At 48.6% G+C, this 25,473-nt stretch overlaps 1 long non-coding RNA gene across 1 annotated transcript in view; it reads right to left on the reverse strand.

The window, feature by feature from the left end:
- Positions 1-1,480: 1,480 nt before the first annotated feature.
- The window catches only part of LOC119953570, a 53,605-nt gene continuing 29,612 nt past the window's right edge, over positions 1,481-25,473 (reverse strand). Inside the window, exon 3 of the long non-coding RNA XR_005458049.1 lies at positions 1,481-2,365. This is a non-coding gene — a long non-coding RNA (uncharacterized LOC119953570). The remainder of the gene's footprint in view (positions 2,366-25,473) is intronic.

Raw genomic sequence — 25,473 nt, forward strand, 5'->3', positions numbered from 1 at the left:
TGCAGGTTCGAGATTTTGCTAGAAAGGAGATACAGAACTTCTCGGAGGAGCCGGTCTCCACATTGCTGGAGGAGGTGCTGACGACAGGGGAACTGGAGAAGGGGGTAGTGTCAGCGGTTTACAGAGCTATTTTGAAGGGGGAGAAGGCACCGCTGGAAAGGATCAAAGCAAAGTGGAAGGAAGAGTTGGGAGAGGATATGGAGGAGGGGTTCTGGTGTGAGGTGCTCCAGAGAATGAATGCCTCCACCTTGTGCGCGTGGTTGGGGCTGATACAGCTGAAGGTGGTATACAGAGCACACCTCACGAGGGCAAGGGTGAGCCGATTCTTTGAAGGAGTAGAAGATGTGTGTGAGAGTTGCGGAGGGACCCTGCTAACCACGTTCATATGTTTTGGTCCTGTCCAAAGCTAGAGGATTACTGGAAGGAGGCTTTTAGGATAATTTCTAAAGTAGTGCACGTGAAACTGGACACGGGCCCCCGGGAGGCCATATTTGGGGTCTCGGACCAGCCAGGGTTGGAAACGGGTGCGGAGGCAGATGTTGTAGCCTTCGCCTCGCTGATCGCCTGAAGGCGGATCCTGATGGATTGGAGGGCAGCCTCTCCATCAGTTGTTTATGTGAACATGCAGGCGAATGTTTTGGGTTTGGTGGGAGGATGGGATCATTGTTATCGATATGGGGATTGACATATTTGTTCCTGATTATTGTTTATTACTGATTATTGTTTATTGTTGGTGGGTGTAAATTTGGGAGAAAATGCGAAAAAGGAGGAGAATAAAGAAATATTTTTTTAAAGTTCAACTACATTGCTTAGGCCTGAAGTCAAATGTAGGCCAGACCAGATAAAGACGGCAGATTTCTGTCCCTAAAGGTCATTAGTGAACCAGATAGGATTTTATAACAATCGACATTGGATTCAGCATCATTATTAGACTTTTAATTCCAGATTTAACTGGTTGAATTTAAATTCCATCGATCGGTGTGGTTGGATTCAAATCCAGGTCAAAAGCATTATCCTGGTTGCTGGCCTCTGAAAGATTAGCTAATTTGTGTTCACAGAAAGCAGACCCAGCATGTTCTTCTTACTTGGTACCCTGGGAGTTCTTATGACTTTTACATTGAGTCACTCGCAGGTACAGGTGGAGTATCCCTTATTTAAAATGTTCGGCGCCAAGTGTGTCTTGGATTCTGGAATTTAAAAAAATTTTCAAGCTAGGACAAAAACAACCCCGCATAAATTATCTACTCTCCAGGGAATCTCCAGCAATCATAACAATATCCCATTAGCCCTGTACATGTAAATGGCTAGAATCAATCAAGCCCTCACCTTTCATGACTTCTTAATTACAGCTTTAGAAGACACAGAGTCTAGATACCTTAACCTAGATTCTTTAATAATATTACTGCAACAAATATATACTTTAACCCAGGCGTTTAATAACATTACTGCCCTGAATATAAAATATAATATATAACAATTTTTAAATTCATCATACCTCCCCTTAAAAATGAACCAGCAATATAACAATTGGCTTCATTTTCGAAGGCTTCTTCAACTTCAAACACTATTCATTATTAAACACTACTATTACACTATATGATACATATCTCATCATATTATGCATGCAAATGTAAACATCAGAATAGACCATTTCAGTCTGTCTTTCCCAGGTCTGAATGTTCCATTCTTCTTGCACCTCAAAGTCATGATAAAGCATCTGCAATCATGTTTTCTCTTCTTTTTACATGTATAATTTTCAAGTTAAATGGTTGGAGCAATAAACTCCATTTAACCATCTTACCTTTCGATCTTTAAACTTCTCCAAAAACTTCAATGGGTTATGGTCTGCATAAGCAATTGTCTCTGATGAATTGTTAGTTACATAAATATCAAAATTTCGCAACCCCAATTCCAAACTGCAAACTTTCCACAGTAACTTAATCGCAGTGTTAATATAAGGCATTAATAAAAGATTATTGAGTCCAAAGTATGTACAAAAAAGGTATGCAAAACAAAAAGGGTATGAGTCCTTGACTCATGAGGTGTCGATGATTGAGCACTGCAGCTGTGACAATTCAAAATTCCAGTAGCGCTGACTTCAGCAGGTCAAGTTAGTTTCAAGGTTCCAGTGTTATGCAGTCTGGCAGAATAGCTTCCCTGTTTCCATGTCAACTGTGGTTCCTGCTGACTTTGTTTACTTCAACAGTCAGAGAGAGAGAGATCTGCAAAAGGCTTTTGCAAAGATGCTGCTGCTTGCTGGCTTCTTCTTTGATACCACAGACATTCCGTTACTCCAGCACTGGTCACACGCACACGCTCTTGGGGAAGCTTTTCATCTGACCTTTATCCCCATCTTTGTATGTTCCTGAAAGGCAAACCACAGATCTGTCGGCACATTATGCACCAGGTATTTTTTGAAGAGACGATACTCATCACCCATTATCTCTGCCAGAGATGGCAATTAGTTTCTGCATGCTTTAGAAGTATCTTTATCTGGATACAGGATTCGATTCCATTGTCTCTCAGAATCTCATCCACCAGCAATTCAGCCAGTTAGTTCAAACTTTACATCCTCGGCCACCTTTGGCTTGTATGTCTATTTAAAAAAGCTCAGGTTTTATTTAAAATTCGGTGGGGTCAATTTTCAACCCGGATTCACCATCAGAGAGAACGGCAACGCAGATAGGAAATGCAGAGAGAATTGGGAAACACGATTCTCAGCTGTGAGATCACGCTTCCCGATTTTCCACGTCCCTCGTCGGTAATGTCACAAGGTTCCTGCCCGCAAAGGTGAGAACCTCGTTTTAATTGTTTTGTATACATTCCCATCTAATTACACAGCCCCGGCACCACAGGATCCCCCTCACTGAATATTCATACCTCACCGACGTGGCAACAGCTATTTGAAGACGTGAATCAGTTGAGAGGATCCCCCGCGGGAGAAAGGTAAGAATTGCCAGGGAGGAGAGGGACATGTCCGGACAGACCCCTGTCACTGCCCCTCGGCAATAGATGGCACTGCCAACCTGGCACAACCAGCTTGACAATGCAACCTGTGCCATGGGGCAGAGCCTGGAGAGGGCCCTCTGGGTAGCCCCATTGGTTGGGGGGGGGGGGGGGGGTAGGCGAGAGCACCAAAGCCATTGAGGGGGGAAACGTGCAGGCATGGGGTAGTGTGGATGGGGGAGAGCAGGCAGTGAGAGTGGAACATCAGTGATACTTCTGTAGTGGTTGTTCGCCCTGGGAGGGGCAGAGGTGATTGTGCTGGAGGGGGAGGGAGAGAGCCACCAAAGCCTCTGTGGTGGGGGGACTGGGGGTTCGACTTTAGTTCTGGTCGGAGCGTCCTTTAAAGCTGATGTCCTCATCTCTGTGGAGCCAGCTTTGCCAGCTCTATCAGGCACCACACGCCAGACTGATGGCAAAAACCACACCCACCGATTTCTTTTTCAGAGGCTCAAGATCTGGAGTGAAACTGCTCTTTGTAGCTGGAGAGTTACCCACCGGTTTTCAGTCTGAGCCTGACACTTTGAAAAAATATGGTCAGGTTCCGCCCAATATTTCCAGTCTATATTCAGTGTTTTTCCTTCATTATAATGAAAATCATAAACCATTAGTTACCCTGCTTAACACCAAAATATCAGTGCAGATCCCACGCCAAATTCTAAGGTTTTGATTATGGCTCATCGAATTTCATGCCACTACAGACTATATCTAAGATAAACAGCAAATCACAGTTGATGCTTTGTCCCACAATTCCTGTGGGGAAACCGGCAAAGGACGATGTATACTGCGTACATGTATATGGAGTTTTACATCTCCTTGTCTATCATGTTCCTCTTGGCGACTCAGATGAAATTTGAGCAGCCCAGAAAGCTGATGCCAAGTGAACACAGGTACAGAAATATTGTGTTGGCCTGTGACGTTCCGAGCAATTGTATTCTGAAGCAGCACTTTGAACAGTTTTTTCATCGTAGTCCTATGGATGACTTGTTAGCTGATAATGATCAAATTGTCTTTCCCAGATCCTCCGGCTAGACATTCTCCAATGGCTACACCAGGGACACCTGGGTATCACCAAGCGCAGGGCTCACAAATTAGTCTGCCGGCTAGACATCTCCAAAGTTACTGAACATATGATTTCATTGCACTATTTGTTGTGCTATCCATAGGCAAGACCACAAGGAACAACTGATAGCGTCCTCATTCCCATCCCGACCATTCATCAGGATCAATCTTCTTGTCTTCACGGATAAAACCTTTTTTGATAGTTTTGGATTATTACTGTCAGTGGATCGATGTCAAATGACAATAAGAGCCCACCGTGGCAGTGGTCATTGGCCATACAAGGACGTTTTTGTCACACACATCATGCCTGATTTAGTTGCCTCTGGCAATGGCATGAAGTTTGTCAATGACTGCTTCAAAAGCTTCAGTGACACATAGCTTGGTCCACATCACCAGCTCGCGTAGCTACCCACAGACCAAACCGGGAGGGTGAGAGAGGGGATCATACTGCCAAATCCTTTTTGAAGTAAAAAAAAATGACGTTGACTTAGCCGTACCAAGTCATGATCAATGCCAATGCAGAACGGCCTGGCTGCGTCAGAACTCTTAGTGGGCAGGTTATTACGCACACAGATTTCCAGTCTCCCATATACCCTTTGACAATGTCGCAAGGCAACTGGAATAGAAACGGTGCAGCAAAAAAGAGGACCACTATCGCGCAGGCCAAATCATGACATACAACAATCACCACAAAGCAAAGGAACAACTAGTATTCAGCCAATCAGAACAGTTTCTCCTGATCTCCTCCCGCTAGATCCCTCGTGATTTTCTTTTTGAAAATCTTTTTAATGGCTTTTCTATTATTTATGAACAGTTGTTGACTGTATACATTACATTTTTTTTGCCAGCGCTAATTTACTTTATTGTGCAGAGGTTTATTTTGTCCTTCGTTTAATTAACTCTGTGTACATTTCGTTGCCCTCTGAATCGGTCTATAATTCCCCCCCCCCCCCCCCCCCGTTCCCCACTTTGGCTTCAGCACTCTTCCTCTTCTCTTGTAGTTTCCCCACCTTCCTTCCGCCCCCCCTCCCACCTCCCTTCCCCGAGATGCGCAGTCCTTTGGTTCCTCATCTTACCTGGACACTATGTTTCAGGAGGCAGTCATACCCCTTAGATTAATTACCTTGAATTACGACAGTGGTCAGGAACAGGAAGGTGTGAGTACGAATGAGGCAGGAAGAGGGTTCCAAGAGGTAGCACTGCAGGAGGCACAGCCCCTGTCCTGTCCAACAGATTTGAGATTCTTGCTTCCTGTGTGGACGGGAGCAGGGACTGTAGGGAGGATGTGCAATTTACCATAGCGTCATGGTACAGGGAGAAAAGAGAAATGTAGTAGTAGTCAGGGATGGTATAGTTAGGAGAGTAGACACAGTTCTCTGTAGACAGGATCGAGGGTCCGAAGGCTGTGTTGCCTACCTGGTGCCAGGGGTGAGAAAATCTCACCTGGACAGGAAAGGAACTTGGAGCAGAAGGGGATCCAGTTGTCGTGGCCCATGTTTTTTTTAGGGGGCAATTAAGAGTCACCCACATTACTGTGGGTCTGGAGTCACATATAGGCCAGAACAGGTAAGGACGACAGATTTCCTTCCCTAAAGGACATTATTAAGGGCAGCATGATGACACAGTGGTTAGCACTGCTGCCTCACGATGCCGAGGTCCCAAGTTCGATCCCAGCTCTGGGTCACTGTCCGTGTGGAGTTTGCACATTCTCCCCGTGTTTGCGTGGGTTTCGCCTCCACAACCCAAATATGTGCAAGGTAGGTGGATTGGCCATGCCCCTTAATTGGAAAAAATGAATTTGGTACTCTAAATTTATAAAATAAAATAAAGGACATTAGTGAACCAGTTGCATGTTTACAGCAATCGAAAGTGGTTTCATCATCATCGTGAGACTTTTTAATTCCAGATTTTTTGTTGAATTCAAATTTCACCATCTGCAGTGGTGGGATTTGACCCTGGGTCTCCAAAGCATTATTCTGGGTCTCTGATTCATTAGTCCAGTGACAATACCACTACAGAACCTCCTCCCCTTGGTCCCAACAATTGAGGTCAAACAAGGAAAGAGGTTCTGTGGAGGGAATATGAGCAGCTTGGTGCTAAATTAAAAATCAAAACCACAAAGGTAATTATCTCCAGATTACTACCTGAGCCACAAGAATTTACATAAAGCCAATAAGATTAAATGTGTGGTTCAAAGACTGGTGTGGAAGAAATGGGTCAGAGTACATGGGACATTGGCACCAATACTGGGGAAAGAGGGAGTTGTCCCGTTGGGACGGGCTCCACTTGAACCTTGGTAGCATGAGTGTCCTGGTAAATCGAGTAGCTCAGGCTGCAGATTGGGTTTTAAACTAAATAGTCGTGAGGGAGGGGGGGTTTACTTGCATGGAAATTTTTTAAAATCAACATGTAAGGAGGTGAGAGTACTGGTTAATGATGAGGCTAATTGTTACCAAATAATGAAAGTGCAAAATTCATATTACACCAGGGAATCATACAAGAGTAGGAAAAATTAATCATAGGATAACAGTGGACCCTGATCTTCACAGAGAGGTAGGGAAGTTGAAGAAGAGGGTGAAAATGGAATAACAACAGAGAATTATGACAGTTTGGCTATTGAGTGGGAGGGAATGTCAGTTGTAGGAGGCTACAACCTCATGGGATTGAGCCGGCCAACCAAGAGGGATGCAGAGAAAGGCTGCAATTGGGATGGGGAGGGAGGTCACAAATGGAATGGGGTAAAGACAGGATCAGGAAGTGAAGGGAGGTCACGATTGGGATGGGGAGGGAGGTCATGATTTGGATGGGAAGGCAGGTCATGACTGGTATGGGGAAGGAGGTCAGGATTTGTATGTGAAGGAATGGGGAGAGGACAGGATTAAGATGGGAAGGGAAGTAACGATTGGGATGTGGGAGAGGTCACGATTGTGATGGGGAGGGAGGGTCACAATTGGGATGGGGAGAAACGTCGTGATTGGGACATGGAGGATGGTTAGGATTGGGATAGGGAGGGAGGTTACAATTGGTATGGCGAAGGAGGTCAGGATTGGGATGTGAAGGGAATTGGGAGAGGACAGGATTGGGATGGGAAGGGAAGTAATGATTGGGATGGGGAGGAGGTCACAATTGTGATGGGAAGGGAGGGCACGATTGAGATGGGGAGGGAGGGTCACAATTGGGATGGGGAAGAAAGTCATGATTGGGATGGGGAGGAGGGTCACGATTGAGATGGGGAAGGATGTCAGGATTGGGATGGGTAGGGAGGTTATGACTGGGATGGGGATTGACGTCATAATTGAGATGGGGAGGGAGGTCATGATTGGGATGGGGAGGGAGGTCATGATTGGGATTGGGATGGAGGTCACGATTGGAATGGGGTGCAAGGTCATGATTGGGATTGGGAGGGAGGTTACGATTAGAATGGGGAGGGAGGTCAAGATTGGGATGGGGAGGGAATGGGGAGAGGATAGGATTGGGATGGGGAGGGAGGTAGGATTGAATGGGGCTGGAGGCCCGGATTGGGATGGGGAAGGAGGTCAGGATTGAAATGGGGAGGGAGGTCAGAATTGGTATGGGGAGACAGTCTGACAGAGGAAGTCAAAAAGGACCTGCAGAGATGGAACACACTCCCATTCTCCCTGGCAGTGAGAGTACAGGTGATCAAAATGAACGTACTGCCCAGGCACCTCTTCCTACAAGATCCATCCCAATCTATATCCCCAAGACCCGTTTTAATTCACTGGACAAGTTAACCATGGCATTTGTATGGGGGGAGGGGGGAAATGCTAGGATCACAAAGAATGTCCCACAAAAGACAAAATCCAGGGGAGGGCTAGCCCTCCCCAATCTACAATTCTACCACTGGGCAGTGATAACGGAAAGAGTGATGGGATGGATAAAGGAGCCTGAAGCCAAGTGGTTGCGCGCGGAGAAGGTCTCCTGCAAGGGGACCTCTCTCTAGGCCCTCACCACACGACACTCCCATCCCCACCCAAGAACACTCCAGCAGCCCATGGTGATAGCCACCCTCCAGACGCAGAATCAACTACGGCAGCAATTCGGACTGATCGGAATGTCTGACAAAGCCCCCATCTGCAATAACCACTGGACGACATAAAGATGCAGTTAAATTTTGTCAATCATGTCACACATGCCAAGTGACAGGGAAACCTCAAGCAGTGATAAAACCAGCGCCTTAATACCCATTCCAGCATTTGAGGAACCTTTTACACGGGTCCTAATTGATTTGCCGAGAACCGCTTCCTAAAACAAAAAGTGGGAATCAATATCTTGACTATAATGGATGTGTCTACCAGATTTCCAGAGGCCATTCCAGTATGTAATATTACAGCTAAAAACATTGTGGAGGAATTACTTAAATTCTTTACTAGATATGGACAACCCACAGAAATACAATTGGATCAAGGATCGAATTTTACCTCAAGGTTATTCAAAGAAGTTATGGATAGCTTCGGAATAAAACAATTTAAATCAACTGCGTACCATCCAGAATCGCAGGGAGCGTTAGAAAGGTGGCATCAGACATTAAAGACAAAGTTGAGGGCTTATTGTCAAGATTATCCAGAGGATTGGACAAAGGAATTCCATTCATACTGTTTGCAATTAGGGATGCACCTAATGAGTCAACCAAATTCAGTCCTTTTGAACTAATTTTTCGTCATGAGGTAAGGGGACCACTTAAATTTATTGAGGAAAATTTGGTGAATGAGCAGTCGGAAATTACATTATTGGATTACGTGTCAAATTTTAGGGAATGATTAAATAGAGCAGGTGAATTGGCCAGACAGCATTTAAAAGTTTCACAAAATGTGATGAAATGGGTAGCGGACAAGAAATCCAAAGTTCATAATTTTGCCAGTGGAGATAAAGTTTTAGTATTGTTAGCAGTGGTAGGTGAACCTTTAAACGCAAGGTTTTGTGGACCTTATCAGATTGAAGGAAATTAAGTGAGGTGAATTATGTGGTAAGAAGGCCAGATAGAAGGAAAACTCACCAAGTGTGTCATCTGAATATGCTTAAAAGGTACTTTGAAAGGGGAGAGAAAAGGAGGCGGTTTTTAATGATTCTAACTCAAAGTGACGAACCAAATGTAGATGACTGTGAATTTGACATACCGCAAATTAAATTGGAAAATTAGGATGTTCTTAAAAATTGGGATAAATTGTTGAGTTACCTTCCAGAAGAAAAACGAACTGTGAACTGAAAGAGTTATTGATATCACGTGGGCAAGTTTGTAGAGATAAATTGGGAAGTACTAAAATGGCTATACATGATGTAGATGTGGAAAATGCTGTTCCAATCAAACAACATCTATATAGACTTAAGCCTTTAAAATTGGCACAGGTTAACAAAGAGATTGAGAGTATGCTGAAAAATGCCATAATTGAAATGGGTTGCAGCCAATGGAGCTCACCCATAGTGATGGTACCAAAACCAGACGGTACCCAACGGTTGTGTGTGGACTATAGAAAGGGTCATGCAGTTACAAGAACGGACTCTTGTCCTATCCCATGTTTGGAGGATTGCATTGAGAAAGTGGGACAATCAGCTTTTATTTCCAAACTGGATTTAATTAAAGGTTACTGGCAGGTACCTTGATCCGAAAGGGTGAAGGAGGATTTCAACTTTTGTGGACTCCAGATGGTATATACCAATTCAACGTTTTGTCTTTTGACATGAAAATGCTCCAGCACATTTCAACGGTTAACTAACAAAGTCGGTTCAGGATTACCCAATTGTGCGGTATACATCGATGATCTGGTAATTTTCAGCCAGACATGGAAAGAACATTTAAAACATCTGATGGAGTTATTCGATCGACTTCAGGAGGCGGGTTTGCTGATAAACCAAAAGTGAATTTGGAAAAGCACAAGTCACATTCCTTGGCTATAAAAATGGACAGGGTCGAATGGTCCCACGGGATGTGAAGACAACAGTTATTGAGGAGTTTTCAATACCCTCGACACAAGGGAAATAATGCAATTTCATGACATGAGTGGATTTGATCGAACATTTGTGAAAAATCTTTGTTGCGTGGTTGCTCCACTGATGGACTTGTTGAAGAAACGTCGTAAATTTCAGTGCACAGCGTAGTTTCAACAGGTATTTGACTGCCTGAAAACTGTGATAACCAATGCTCTTGTGTGGGAAAATTAGAAAGAACTCTGATCAGATTGAACAGAAGTATCTGACTTTAAAGAGAAATGCCGAGGCGTAGAGAAATGAATGGATCATGCAAAGACATTCTTGTTCAAAGAGACTGTCAACCGAGAACATAGAACATAGAACAGTACAGCACAGAACAGGCCCTTCGGCCCTCGATGTTGTGCCGAACAATGATCACCCTACTTAAACCCACGTAACCCGTAGACCCATAACCCAACAATCCCCCCATTAACCTTACACTACGGGCAATTTAGCATGGCCAATCCACCTAACCCGCACATCTTTGGACTGTGGGAGGAAACCGGAGCACCCGGAGGAAACCCACGCACACACGGGGAGGACGTGCAGACTCCACACAGACAGTGACCCAGCCGGGAATCGAACCTGGGACCCTGGAGCTGTGAAGCATTGATGCTAACCACCATGCTACCATGAGGCCACCGATTCAGGATTTCAATTGGAGGAAGAAAAACAAAATTGACTATATTATTTTACCTGTTTGCGTGTTATCTTTTGAAAATGTATATTTACTGTGTGCATTTCTTAAAGGATAGTGAAAATGTGAAAAATGAAACCATCTTAAAGTTGATTGTTTTTTTTTCTTGAGGGGAGGTGTCATCTGAGAGTACCTTTAAGAAATGGGTGTTTTCATAGAATAACTGCAGTGGGTGTACCTTTAAGAAATGGGTGTTCATAAATGAGTGTGTATATAAATAACTGTAGTGAGAGTACCTTTAAGAAATGGGTGTTTATTACTACAGTGATGTCAGAGAGTAGGTGGAGCTGGGCTGTTTGTCAGCTTTTTACTTTCGCTTTCGGCTTTTTGCTGCAGGGTGGGTTTGGTTTCATTTTAGTTTTGGAGAAATTGAAATCACAGCTGGATGTGTATGAATCTCTGCAAGCTTATGAATGTTCATTTGCTGATTTCAATGTGGTAACTGTTCTCAATAGTGAATTTAAATCTGATCTTTGTGTTGAAAGGGTATTTTGTCTTCTGAATGTTGTTTGGGAATGTATTAAGGATTACTTAGTGTTGTATTCTTTGGGGGTTGTATTCAAATTGATGGTTGCTAAGATGTCCACTGTATGTTTTAAAAAGGTTAATTTGAGTTCATAAAATAAACATTGTTTTGCTTTAAAAAATGCTTTTCGATTTCTGCTGTACCACACCTGTAGAGTGGGCCGTATGCTCCCCATACCACAATCTATTAAAAGTTGTGGGTCAGGTGAACTCCATGATAAACTTTGGGGTTCTCTAAACCCTGGCCCATAACATTGGCTATGCCAGCATTTATTGCCCATCCTTAATTGCTCTTGAGGGGGCAATTAAGAGTCAACCACATTGCTGTGGGTCTGAAGTCATATATAGGCCAGACCAAGTCAGGGCGACAGATTTCCTTCCCTGAAGGACATTATTAAGGGCAGCATGATGGCATAGTGGTTAGCACTGCTGCCTCATGTGCCAAGGTCCCAGGTTTGATCCCGACTCTGGGTCAGTGTCCGTGTCGCATTTGCACATTCTCCCCGTGTTTGCGTGGGTTTCGCCTCCACAACCCAAAGGTGTGCAAGGTAGGTGGATTGGCCATGCTAAATTGCCAATTAATTCGAAAAAATTAATTTGGTACTCCAAATTTATAAAAAAACTAAAGGACATTAGTGAACCAGTTGCATGTTTACGACAATCGACAGTGGTTTCATCATCATCGTGAGACTTTTTAATTCCAGATTTTTTGTTGAATTCAAATTTCACCATCTGCAGTGGTGGGATTTGAACCTGGGTCTCCAAAGCATTATTCTGGGTCTCTGATTCATTAGTCCAGTGACAATACCACTACAGAACCTCCTCCCCTTGGTCCCAACAATTGAGGTCAAACAAAGAAAGAGGTTCTGTGGAGGGAATATGAGCAGCTTGGTGCTAAATTAAAAATTAAAACCACAAAGGTAATTATCTCCAGATTACTACCTGAGCCACAAGAATTTACATAAAGCCAATAAGATTAAATGTGTGGTTCAAAGACTGGTGTGGAAGAAATGGGTCAGAGTACATGGGACATTGGCACCAATACTGGGGAAAGAGGGCGTTGTCCCGTTAGGACGGGCTCCACTTGAACCTTGGTAGCATGAGTGTCCTGGTAAATCGAGTAGCTCAGGCTGTAGATTGGGTTTTAAACTAAATAGTCGTGAGGGAGGGGGGGTTTACTTGCATGGAAATTTTTTTAAATCAACATGTAAGGAGGTGAGAGTACTGGTTAATGATGAGGCTAATTGTTACCAAATAATGAAAGTGCAAAATTCATATTACACCAGGGAATCATACAAGAGTAGGAAAAATTAATCATAGGATAACAGTGGACCCTGATCTTCACAGAGAGGTAGGGAAGTTGAAGAAGAGGGTGAAAATAGAATAACAACAGAGAATTATGACAGTTTGGCTATTGAGTGGGAGGGAATGTCAGTGGCAGGAGGCTACAACCTTATGGGATTGAGCCGGCCAACCAAGAGGGAATGCGGGAGAAAGGCTGCAATTGGGATGGGGAGGGAGGTCACAAATGGAATGGGGTAAAGACAGGATCAGGAAGTGAAGGGAGGTCACGATTGGGATGGGGAGGGAGGTCATGATTTGGATGGGAAGGCAGGTCATGACTGGTATGGGGAAGGAGGTCAGGATTTGTATGTGAAGGAATGGGGAGAGGACAGGATTAGGATGAGAAGGGAAGTAACGATTGGGATGTGGGAGAGGTCACGATTGTGATGGGGAGGGAGGGTCACAATTGGGATGGGGAGAAACGTCGTGATTGGGACATGGAGGATGGTTAGGATTGGGATAGGGAGGGAGGTTACAATTGGTATGGCGAAGGTGGTCAGGATTGGGATGTGAAGGGAATTGGGAGAGGACAGGATTGGGATGGGAAGGGAAGTAATGATTGGGATGGGGAGGAGGTCACAATTGTGATGGGAAGGGAGGGCACGATTGAGATGGGGAGGGAGGGTCACAATTGGGATGGGGAAGAAAGTCATGATTGGGATGGGTCACGATTGAGATGGGGAAGGATGTCAGGATTGGGATGGGTAGGGAGGTTATGACTGGGATGGGGATTGACGTCATAATTGCGATGGGGAGGGAGGTCATGATTGGGATGGGTTGGGAGGTCATGATTACGACAATCAACAGTGGTTTCATGATCATCATGAGACTTTTTAATTCCAGATTTTTTATTGAATTAAAATTTCACCATCATGAGACATTGGCACCAATACTGCGGAAAGAAGGAGTTGTCCCGTTGGGACGGGCTCCACTTGAACCTTGGTAGCATGAGCGTCCTGGTAAATCAAGTAGCTCAGGCTGTAGATTGGGTTTTAAACTAAATAGTCGTGAGGGAGGGGGAGGTTTACTTGCATGGAAAATTTTTAAAATCAACATGTAAGGTAAGAGTACTGGTTAATGATGAGACTAATTCTTACCAGATAATGAAAAGAAGGGACAGATTGCGAATTTCATATTACACCAGGGAATCATACAGAGTAGGGAAAATTAATCATAGGATAAACTTAGAGGCTTTGTATCTGAATGCTTGTAACATTCAAATAAAATAATGAGTTAACAGCACAAACAGAAAATGTGTATTGTTTGGTGATGATTACTGAGCCATGGCCACAAGGAGACCAGGTCTGGAAGTTGAATATCCAAGAATACTCAATGTTTGAAAGGACAGCCAGACAGGAAAAGGAGGCAGTGTAGCTTTGTTAGTAGAGGGATCAGCGCTGTAGTGAGAAATGATATTGACACTGAAGATCAAGTCGTTGAATCAGTTGGGTAGAATAAGATATAGCAAGAGAAAGAAGTCCTGGTGGGGTATTCTAGAGGGCCCCGAAAGTGTTGGACACAGCGTAACCAGGGAAATACTGGGTGTATTGTCAGAAAGATAATATGCATATAGACTGGGTTAATCAACTGGAAGAGGGAAAGTTCATAGAGCCTATTAGAGATTTTTCTTGGAACAACAATTTTTTTTAACTTGTTTTTATTCAAGATTTTACAGAATTGTTTACAAAATCACTACCAAAAGAAGGGAAAAAAAATTAACAACTTAACAAAACAAGGTGGGCTAACTACAATTTACAATACAAATCTATCCACAACCCATACGGATCCCCGCGCCCCCCCCCCCCCCCCCCCCCCCCCCGGTTTGCTGCTGCTGCTGACCTCCTCACTTAACGTTCCGCGAGAAAGTCAAGGAACAGTTGCCACCGCCTGGAGAACCCCAGCAAGGACCTTCTCAAGGCAAACTTTATCCTCTCCAAACATAGAAACCCAGCCATGTCACTAACCCAAGTCTCCACATTTGGGGGTTTCACATCCCTCCACATTAACCAGATCTGTCTCCGGGCTACCAAGGAGGCAAAGGCCAGGACTCCGGCCTCTTTCAGCTCCTACACTCCCTGATCTTCTGACACTCTAAATATCGCTATCCCCAGACTTGGCTTTACCTGAGTGTCCAGGACCTTGGACATAGCCTTTGTAAAGCCTCGCCAGAATTCTTTAAGCGCCGGGCATGCCCAAAACATATGGACATGGTTTGCTGGGCTCCCTGAACACCTCACACACCTGTCCTCCACCCCAAAGAACTTGCTCATTCTTGCCGCTGTCATGTGCGTCCGGTGGACCACCTGAAACTGAATCAAGCTAAGCCTGGCACAAGATGAGGAGGAATTGACCCTGCCCTGGGCATCCGCCCACAGGCCCTCATCCAGCTCCTCCTCCCACTTGCTCTTCAGCTCCTCCGCCGAGGCCTCCTCCGCCTCCTGCAGCTCCTTGTATATGTCTGATACCTTTCCGTCTCCTACCCACATGCCCGAGACCACCCTGTCCTGTATCCTGCGGGAAGGCAGCAGCAGAAATTCCACCTTCTTCAAGAAAGTGCGAACTTGCAGGTACCTAAAGGTATTCCCCGGGGGCAAACCAAATTTCTCCTCCAGCGCCTTCAGGCTAGAGAAAGTCGCATCTATAAACAAGTCCCCCATCTTTTTGATACCCGCTCTGTGCCAGCTTAGAAACCTTCTGTCTATTCTACCCGGGACGAACCTGTGGTTGTTTCGTATCGGGGTCCAGACTGAGGCCCCTACATCCCCCCTGTGCCTTCTCCACTGACTCCAGATCCTCAGTGCCGCCATCGCCACCGGGCTCATGGTGTACCGTGCTGGCGAGAGCGGCAGCGGTGCCGTTATCAGTGGCCCCAAGCTAGTATCCCTGCAAGACGCCGCCTCCAGCCGCTTCCACGCCTTCCCCCCCCCACTACCAATTTCCGAATCATGGATATGTTCACTGCCCAATAATAGCTGCAGAAGTTCGGCAGCGCCAGCACGCTGCCCCCCCCCCCCCCCCCCCCCCCCCCCCCCCCCCCCACTGCGCTCTAAGAACAGTCTTTAACTCGCGGGGTCTTGTTTGCCCACACAAATCCCGTGATAATCCTGTTCACCAACTTGAAGGACTTGGGGATGAGGATGGGAAGGCACTGGAAGGCGAACAAGAACCTGGGGAGGACCGCCATCTTCACAGACTGCACCCTGCCCGCCAAGGAAAGCGGGAGCATGTCCCATCTCTTAAAGTCCACCTTCATCTGATCCACAAGCCGAGTTAGGTTGAGCTTTTGTAGGGCATCCCAACTCTTAGCCACCCGTATGCCCAAATAGCGAAAGCTCCTCTCCACCATCTTGAGCGGGAGCTCTCCCAGTTTTCCTGGCCCCTTGCATGGATCACAAAAAGCTCACTTTTCCCGACATTCAACTTATACCCCGAGAAATCCCCGAAATCTTTTAGGATCTGCATGACCTTCCCCCATTCCCTCCACCGGATCTGAAATATATAGGAGCAGGACATCCGCGTACAGTGAAACACGATGCACCTCCAGTTACTAGACATCCTCAGCGCCATGGCCAACGGCTCGATTGCCAGGGCAAACAGCAGGGGGGACAGGGGGCACCCCGCCTCGTTCTTCGATGCAGCCTAAAGTACTCCGACCGCAGTTGGTTCGTGGACACACTCGCTACGGGGGCCTGATACAACAATTTGACCCACTCTATGAATTCCTCACCAAATCCAAATCTGCTTCACACTTCCCACAGGTACTCCCACTCCCGCCCGATCAAAGGCTTTTTCCGCATCCATTGCAGCCACCACTTCTGCATCCCTTCCTTCCGAGAGCATCATGATCACGTTCAGGAGCCTCCGCACATTCGTGTTCAGCTGCCTGCCCTTGCCAAACCCCATCTGGTCCTCGTTAATCACTCCCGGCACACAGTCCTCAATTCCAGTGGCCAGGATCTTGGTCAACAATTTGGCGTCTACATTAAGGAGCAAAATTGGCCTGTAAGAGCCACATTGCAACGGGTCCTTATCTCGTTTAAAGATGAGCAAAATCAAGACCCGCAACATCGTCGGGGGAAGGGTTCCCCTTTCCTTAGCCTCGTTGAAGGTTCTCAACCAAAGCGGGATCAACAGCTCTGAGAATTTTCTATAGAATTCTACAGGCTATCCTGTTTGGGCAGCACGGTAGCATGGTGGTTAGCATAAATGCTTCACAGCTCCAGGGTCCCAGGTCCGGTTCCCGGCTGGGTCACTGTCTGTGCGGAGTCTGCACGTCCTCCCCGTGTGTGCGTGGGTTTCCTCCGGGTGCTCCGGTTTCCTCCCACAGTCCAAAGATGTGCGGGTTAGGTGGATTGGCCATGCTAAATTGCCCGTAGTATCCTAAAAAAAGTAAGGTTAAGGGGGGGGGTTGTGGGTTACGGGTATAGGGTGGATACGTGGGTTTGAGTAGGGTGATCATTGCTCGGCACAACATCGAGGGCCAAAGGGCCTGTTCTGTGCTGTACTGTTCTATGTTCTATGCGTCCGGTCCCAGGGCCTTGCCCGACTGCATACCCTCCAAACCTTTAACCAACTCCTCCAACTTAATCGGGGCCCCTAATCCTTCTACTAGCTCCTCCGCCGCCTTCGGAAACCTCAGTTGGTCCAAGAATTGTTTCATCCCTTCCCTCCCCTCCAGGATTCTGACTCATACAATTTACCATAGAAATTCTTGACGATCTCACTGATCCTTTCCGAGCTCAGGACCGTGTTCCCCCCCCCCCCCCCCCCCCCCCCCCATCCGTAATTCCCCCAATTTCCCTGGCCGCCACTCTCTTCCGTAGTTGGTGTGCCAACATCCTACTTGCCTTCTCCCCATACTCGTACACCGCTCCTTGTAACTTCCTCAACTGAGCCTCTGCTTTCCCTGTGGTAAGCAAGTCAAATTCCGTCTGCAGGCTCCGGCGCTCCTTTAGCAGCCCCTCTTCGGGGGACTCTGCATACCTCCTGTCCATCCTGAGTATCTCCCCCACTAACCTCTCCCTCTCCATCCTATCCCTCTTCTCTCTGTGGGACCTGATAGAAATTAGCTCCCCCCTGATAACTGCCTTCAGCGCCTCCCAGACCATACTCACTTAAACCTCCCCTGTATCATTGGTCGCCACATAGTTTTGGATACTCCTCCTAATCCGCCCACAGACCTCCTCATCCACTAATAGCCCTATGTCCAGTCTCCATAGAGGGCATTGGCCTCTCTCCGTCCCCAGCCTCAACTCCACCCAGTGCGAAGCATGGTCTGAGACGGCAATAGCTGAGTACGCTACCCCCTCCACTCTCGAGATTAGCGCCCTGCTCACCACGAAAAAAATCGATCTGCAAGTACACTTTGTGGACGTGGGAGAAGAAAGAAAACTCCTTCACCCTTGGCCAAGCGAATCTCCATGGGCCCACTCCCCCCATCTGGTCTATAATCCCCTCAGGACCTTGGCCGCTGCCGGCCTCTTACCCGATCTAGACCGGTCCAGGGCCGTATTAAAGTCCCCCCCCCCCATTACCAGACTGCATGACTCCAGGTCTGGGATTTTACTCAACATTCGCTTCATAAAATCCGCGTCACCAATTCGGGCCTACACGTTCACTAGCACCCTCCGGGTCCCCTGCAGCCTGCCGCTCACCATAATATATCTACCCCCTGTATCCGCCACAAAACCCCCTTCCTCAAATGTCACCCGTTTGCTCACCAGGATTGGGACACCCCCCCCCCCCCCCCCCCCCCCCACCCCCCCCCCCCCCCCCCCCCCCCCCCCCCCCCGGTCTTTCGCATCCCGCCCCAAGTGAAAGACCTGCCCCCATCCATCCCTTCCTCAGCCTAGTTTGATCAGCAACTTCAGATGCGTTTCTTGTAGCATGGCTACGTCTGCCTTTAGCGCTTTTAAGTGCGAGAACACACGGGCCCCCTTGACCAGCCTTCAGGCCCCTCAACTTCCACATGATCAGCCTGGTCGGAGAGTTGATTACACCCCCCTCCCCCACACCTCTGACTAACCATCCCCTTTATTAGGCCACGGGCCCCGACTCCCCCTTTAACTCCGAAAGTTGCATCCCCTACAGCCAGCAAAACAGCATCCCGGCCCTCCCCCCCGCCCACCCCCTTGATCCCCCTCTCCCAATTCAAGCATCCACTTAACCCCAATTCCACCCTGCCCCCCATTGCTCTCCCATAAGTCAGCTGACTCATGCTGACCCCGGCCGCTCCCGCCTCTACCTCCAATCCCACAGTTGGCTTCCTCTAGGGGCCTCCAAACTGCCTCCCCCCCCCCCCCCCCCCCCCGCCCCAACCAAGTGAGGGAGAGATTCCTATGTGTCAAGAAAGAAAAGCTCAAACAAACAACAAACTTTGGGTGCTATCCCCGACGACTGAACAACTCCCCCCACCCCGCGAACTGCTCTCGTTGTCCGGCCGTCCCCACAGCCTGTGATGCAGCTCTATACAAACAGCAAACAGACCCAGAACCTCGAGGGCCCAGAACAAAGGGGCAAAAAAAAAGAAAACACGGGGGAAAACTACACATAAACACCGCCCCCTCCAGGATGCCCCAACAACATACAGCTGTCCATTAATTCAAGTCCAGCTTCTCGCTCTAATAAAAGTCCATGCCTCATCTGGCGTATCGAAGTGATGGTGCCGGTCTTGGTATGTGACCCACAGCTTTGCTGGTTGTAGCAGCCGAACTTCACCCCTTTGCTGTGGAGGACCGCTTTGGCCTGGTTGAATCCCGCATGCCTCTTAGCAAGCTCTGCACCCCAGTCCTGGTAGATATGGATCTCGCAGTTCCCCCACTTACTGCTTCGCTCCTTCTGGGTCTCGCTGAAAGGCGTGGAGGGGTCGGATGCGAGTGCATTTCTGACCACGATGCTGGGGACGTTGATAGGCGCGGGGCCTTCCCACGGCCCCTGGAGCTGGACAGGGCGCACAGCATCCTGGCAAGGAAGCCTAAGGTGAACGAGCCGTCGAGAGCTATGCTGGTAAGGTTCCACCGCTTCACCGACAAGGAATGTGTCCTGCGATGGGCAAAGAAGGTGGTATCATAAAGATACCTGGCGACTCTAGAGCAAGGTGATTAAACAGAGCAAATTAAGTAAAAGCACAATTAGCAACATGCATCAGTGGCTAAGTAAGCAATTTAAAGATAACATAAAAGAAAAAGACTAAGGCATAACGCATTGCAACGGTCAATGGTAGCCTAGAGGTTTGGGAACTTGTAAAGATCAACAGAGGGTTACTAAAAGTAATAAAAAGAGCAAAGATAAATTATGAAAGAAATCTGGTGCAAAATACAACAATGGATAGCAAAGGTTCTATAAATGTATAAAAAGGAAGAGAGTAGCTAACATCAACGTTGCTCCCTCAGAGGAAGAGACTGGGAAGTTAATAATGGGGGAACACAAATGGTCAAGACACTAAATCAATATTTTGCCTCAGTTTTCACGGTGAAGGATACTGGTACCATCCCAATAGTATCAGGTAATTGCAGAGGTTGTTGAAACGGAGGAACTCAGGCGGGCAGGGGTGGCACACAGTGGTTAGCACTGCTGCCTCACACCACCGAGGATCTGGGTTCGATATCGGCCCATGGCCCCAGTCCATGTGGAGTTTGCACATTCTCCCGTGTCCGTGTGCGTGTCACCCCCACAACCAGAAATGTGCAGTGTAGGTGGATTGGCCACACTAAATTGCCCCTTATTTGGAAAAATATGTTTTTTAAAGAAAAGGAGGAACTTAAAATTAGCACCATCACGAGGGTAAAAGTAACTAAGTAAACTCTGGGATTAAAGGACGACATGTCCCCAGGGCCTGATTGCTTACATCCAAGGGTTTTAAAGGAATTCGCAGCAGAGATAGTGGTGGTATCGGTTATAATATTCCAAAATTCCCTGCATTCTGGAAAGGTTCCAGTGAATTAGAAAAAGGGAGGAGCTGCCAGAGCAGGGAAGATGGTGGAACAGCATTAGCAGGAGTTTTGGGGGTTATTCAGGAGACACAACAGAAATTCATCCCAAGGAAGAGGAAACATGATAAGAGGAGGATAAGGCAACCCTGGCTGACAAGGGAAATCAGGGGCAGCGCAAATGCAAAAGAAAAAGCATACAAGATGGCGAGGATTAGTGGGAAGCCAGAAGATTGGGAAGCCTTTTAAAAGCAAACAAAGAACAACTAAAAAGAATAAGGGTAAGAAGGTGAAATATAAGTGTAAGCTAGTTAGTAATATAAAAGGAGATTGCAAGAGATTTATTTCGACATGCAAAGGTAAGAGAGGCAAGAATGGACATTGGACCACTGAAACATGAGGCTGAAGAAGAGTAATGGGGAACAAGGAAATAGCAGAGAAAATGAATAGGTACTTTGCATCAGTTCTTCACAGTAGAGGACACAGTGGCATACCAGAACTTCAAGAAAGTATGGTGCAAGGTGAGTGTAGTGGCCATCACTAAGAAGGTGCTGGGGAAGTTGAAAGGTCTGAGCTGGATAAATCATCCGACTACACCCCAGGGTTCTGAAGGAGGTGGCTGAGGAGATTGTGGAGGCATTGGTGATCTTTCAGGAATAAGGGCCGGGATTCTCCCCTACCCGGCGGGGAGAATTCTACGCACCTTTAGGGTCTAGGCCCGCGCTGGAGTGGTTTCCACTCCGCCGGCTGGCGTGAACAGCCTTTGGCTCCACGCCAGCCGGGGCCCCAGGACCCCGGAGCCCGCCTGCGCCGCCATTGCCGCCGGTACCAGAGGTGGTTTAAACCACGCCGGCGGGAAAGGCCTGTCAGCAGTGGGACTTCGGCCCATCGCGGGCTGGAAATCGCTGCAGGGGGCCCGCCGACCGGCGCAATTCCCGCTCCCCCGCTGAATCTCGGGGGCGGAGAATTCGGGACACGGCGGGGGCGGATTGACGCCGGCCCCCGGGCAATGCTCCGACCCCCGGGGGGGGGGGGGGTCGGAGAATTCCGCTCCAGGTTTTTTCCGGCAAGGTGGGCAATGGTTAGCACTGGTGCCTCACAGAGCCGAGGACCCGGTTCGATCCTGGCCCCGAGTCAACTGTTCATGTGGAGTTTTGCACATTCTCCCCCGTGTCCGTGTTGGTCTCCTCCCACAACCCAAAGATGTACAGAGAGGTAGATTGGCCATGCTAAATTGCCCCTTAATGGGAAACGTTTTTAAAAATGAATCAGATTGTTCCCTCTGGGATCAAGGATCAAACTCCGTATCATTTTAAAAAATAATTTTTATTGAAAGAATTTTTTACATGAAGATATTTACCCCAACTAACTATAGAATATTACAAAATATTCCCTCTTAACAAATATCACCCCCCCCGCCCGAACTCAGCGCGGCGTTGTCCATCCCCCCCCCCTCCCCCCTCCCCCAAAAACAAACACAGCAACAATCAACATCAACATGAACTGCGAGCAAATTTGCCCGCATTTCAACCGTAAATAACCCACCACAACCGTTGTTGCCACCCCCCCCCCTCCCCCCCCCTCCCCTCCCCCCCGGGATGCTGCTGCTGCGACCTCTGTACCCTATCTCTGAGCCAAAAAGTCGAGGAAAGGCTGCCACCGCCTGAAGAACCCTTGTACCGACCCTCTCAGGGCGAATTTGACCCCTTTCCAACTGAATAAAGCTTGCCATGTCATTAATCCAAGTTTCCACGCTTGGAGGCCTCGCGTCCTTCCACTGTATTAGTATCCTTCTTCGAGCAACTAGGGACGCAAAGGCCAGTACTCGGCCTCTCTCGCCTCCTGTACCCCCGGCTCCACCCCAACCCCAAAGATCGCAAGTCCCCATCCTGGTTTGACCCTGGACCCCACCACCCTCGACACCGTCCTTGCCACCCCCTTCCAGAACTCCTCCAGTGCCGGACATGCCCAAAACATATGGACATGGTTCGCTGGACTTCCCGAACACCTGACACATCTGTCCTCACCCCCAAGAACCGACTCATCCTTGTCCCCGTCATATGGGCTCTATGTAGCACCTTAAATTGAATGAGGCTAAGCCTCGCACACGAGGAGGAAGAATTAACCCTCTCCAGGGCATCAGCCCATGTCCCATCCTCTATCTGTTCTCCCAGCTCCCCCTCCCACTTGGCTTTCAGCTTCTCTACTGATGCCTCCTCCGCCTCCTGCATTACTTTGTAGATGTCCGATATCCTCCCCCCTCCGACCCAGACCCCCGAGAGCACCCTATCACTCGCCCCCCCTACTGGGGAGCAAGGGAAACCCTTCCACCTGGCGTCTAGCAAATGTCTTCACCTGCAAATGTCTAAACATGTTTCCCGGGGGGAGCCCGAATTTCTCCTCCAGCTCTCTCAGGCTCGCAAACCTCCCATCTACAAACAGATCCTTCAGCTGCCTGATGCCCACCCTGTGCCAGCTCTGAAATCCCCCGTCCATGTTCCCCGGGATGAATCTATGGTTCCCTCTTAACGGTGCCTCGATCAGACCTCCCACTTCCCCCCTATGTCGCCTCCACTGCCCCCAGATCTTGAGGGTGGCCGCCACCACCGGGCTCGTGGTGTACCTCGTGGGAGGGAGCGGCCATGGCGCCGTTACTAGGGCTCCCAGGCTTATGTTGCCACAGGACGCCCTCTCCATTCGTTTCCAAGCTGCCCCCCTCCCCTTCCATCATCCACTTGCGCACCATCGATACATTTGCCGCCCAGTAATACCCCGAAAGATTGGGTAATGCCAGCCCTCCACTATCCCTACTCCGCTCCAAGAAGACCCTCCTCACCCTTGGGGTGCCGTGCGCCCACACGTAGCTCATGATGCTACTCGTCACCTTTTTGAAGAAGGCCCTAGGGAGGAAGATGGGCAAGCACTGAAATAAAACAAAAACCTCGGGAGGACCGTCATTTTAACGGACTGCACTCTGCCCGCCAGCGACAGCGGCACCATGTCCCACCTTTTAAATTCCTCCTCCATCTGTTCCACCAGCCTGGAGAAGTTCAGCTTGTGGAGAGTCCCCCCAGTTCCTTGCCACCTGCACCCCTAAATATCTAAAACTCTTTCCTGCTCTCTTCAACGGGAGTCTCCCGATTCCCTCTTCCTGGTCCCCTGGGTGTATCACAAATACCTCACTCTTGCCCAAGTTTAGCTTGTACCCCGAAAAGTCCCCAAATTCTGCTAGCAGTTCCATCACCTCCGGCATTCCCCCTTCTGGGTCTGCCACGTATAGCAGCAGGTCGTCCGCGTATAGCGATACCCGGTGCTCCTCCCCGCCCCTTGTCAGCCCTCTCCACCCCCCTGAGCCCCTCAGTGCCATCGCCAACGGTTCAATTGCCAGTGCGAAGAGCAGGGGGGACAAGGGGCACCCCTGTCTGGTCCCCCGGTGGAGCCCAAAATACTCCGATCTCCTACCATTCGTCACTACACTTGCCGTTGGGGCCGAATAGAGCAGCTTCACCCATTTAATAAATCCCTCCCCAAATCCAAACCGTTCCAGCGTCTCCCACAGGTACTTCCACTCCACCCTATCAAATGCTTTCTCCGCGTCCAATGCCACCACTATCTCCGCCTCACCCTCCACTGCCGGCATCATGATGACGTTTAGCAGTCTCCGCACGTTCGTATTAAGCTGCCGCCCTTTCACAAAACCCGTCTGGTCCTCGTGTATCACCCCTGGCACACAATCCTCTATCCTGGTAGCCAGGATCTTTGCCAGCAACTTGGCGTCCACATTCAGGAGCGAGATAGGCCTATATGACCCACACTGCACGGGGTCCTTGTCCCGCTTCAAGATCAGAGAGATCAGTGCCTGCGACATTGTCGGGGGCAGAGCCCCCCCCTCCCATGCCTCGTTGAAGGCTCGTACCAGCACAGGGCCCACCAAATCCGCATATTTTTTGTAAAATTCCACCGGGAACCCGTCTGGCCCCGGCGCCTTCCCCGTCTGCATATGCCCAATCCCCTTGACTAGCTCCTCTAACCCTATCGGCGCCCCCAGCCCCTCTACCAGCTCCTCTGGACCTTGGGGAACCTCAATTTGTTCAAGAAGCCCTCCATCCCCCCTCCCCTCGTCGGCGGCTCTGACCGATACAGCTCCTTATAGAAGTCTCTGAAGACCCCATTTACTTCTGGCCCCTTCTGCACTGCGTTCCCACCCCTCTCCCTCACTCCCCCAATTTCTCTAGCCGCATCCCGCTTGCGGAGCTGATGCGCCAACATCCTACTCGCCTTCTCCCCATATTCATAAATCGCGCCCTGCGCCCTTCTCCACTGTGTCTCTGCCTTTCTGGTGGTCAACAGGTCGAACTTAGCCTGCAAACTGCGCCGTTCCCCCAACAGCCCCTCCTCTGGTGCCTCCGCATATCTCCTATCCACGTCCAAAAGCTCCCCCACCAGCCTCTCCCTCTCCTGTCTCTCCCTCCTTTCCCTATGCGCCCGTATGGAGATCAGCTCCCCCCGGATCACCGCCTTCAGGGCCTCCCAGACCATCCCCACCTGCACCTCCCCCATGTCATTAGTGTCCAGATATCTTTCAATGCTCTTCCGGACCCTCTTACACACCTCCTCATCCGCCAGCAACCCCACATCCAGGCGCCACAGCGGACGCTGGTCTCGCGCCTCCCCCATTTCCAAATCTACCCAGTGTGGCGCATGGTCTGAGACCGCTATGGCCGAGTACTCCACTTCCCGTACTTTCGGGATCAGTCCCCTGCTCAATACAAAAAAGTCAATTCTAGAATGGACTCTGTGGACATGGGAGAAAAAGGAATACTCCCTCGCCCTCGGCCTCCCAAACCTCCAGGGATCTACCCCTCCCATCTGCTCCATAAACCCCTTTAACACTTCTGCCGCTGCGGCCTCCTACTCGTCCTTGAACTC

This window comes from Scyliorhinus canicula, chromosome 18 (genome assembly GCF_902713615.1).
Source record: "Scyliorhinus canicula chromosome 18, sScyCan1.1, whole genome shotgun sequence".
NCBI classification, from domain to species: Eukaryota; Metazoa; Chordata; class Chondrichthyes; order Carcharhiniformes; family Scyliorhinidae; genus Scyliorhinus; species Scyliorhinus canicula.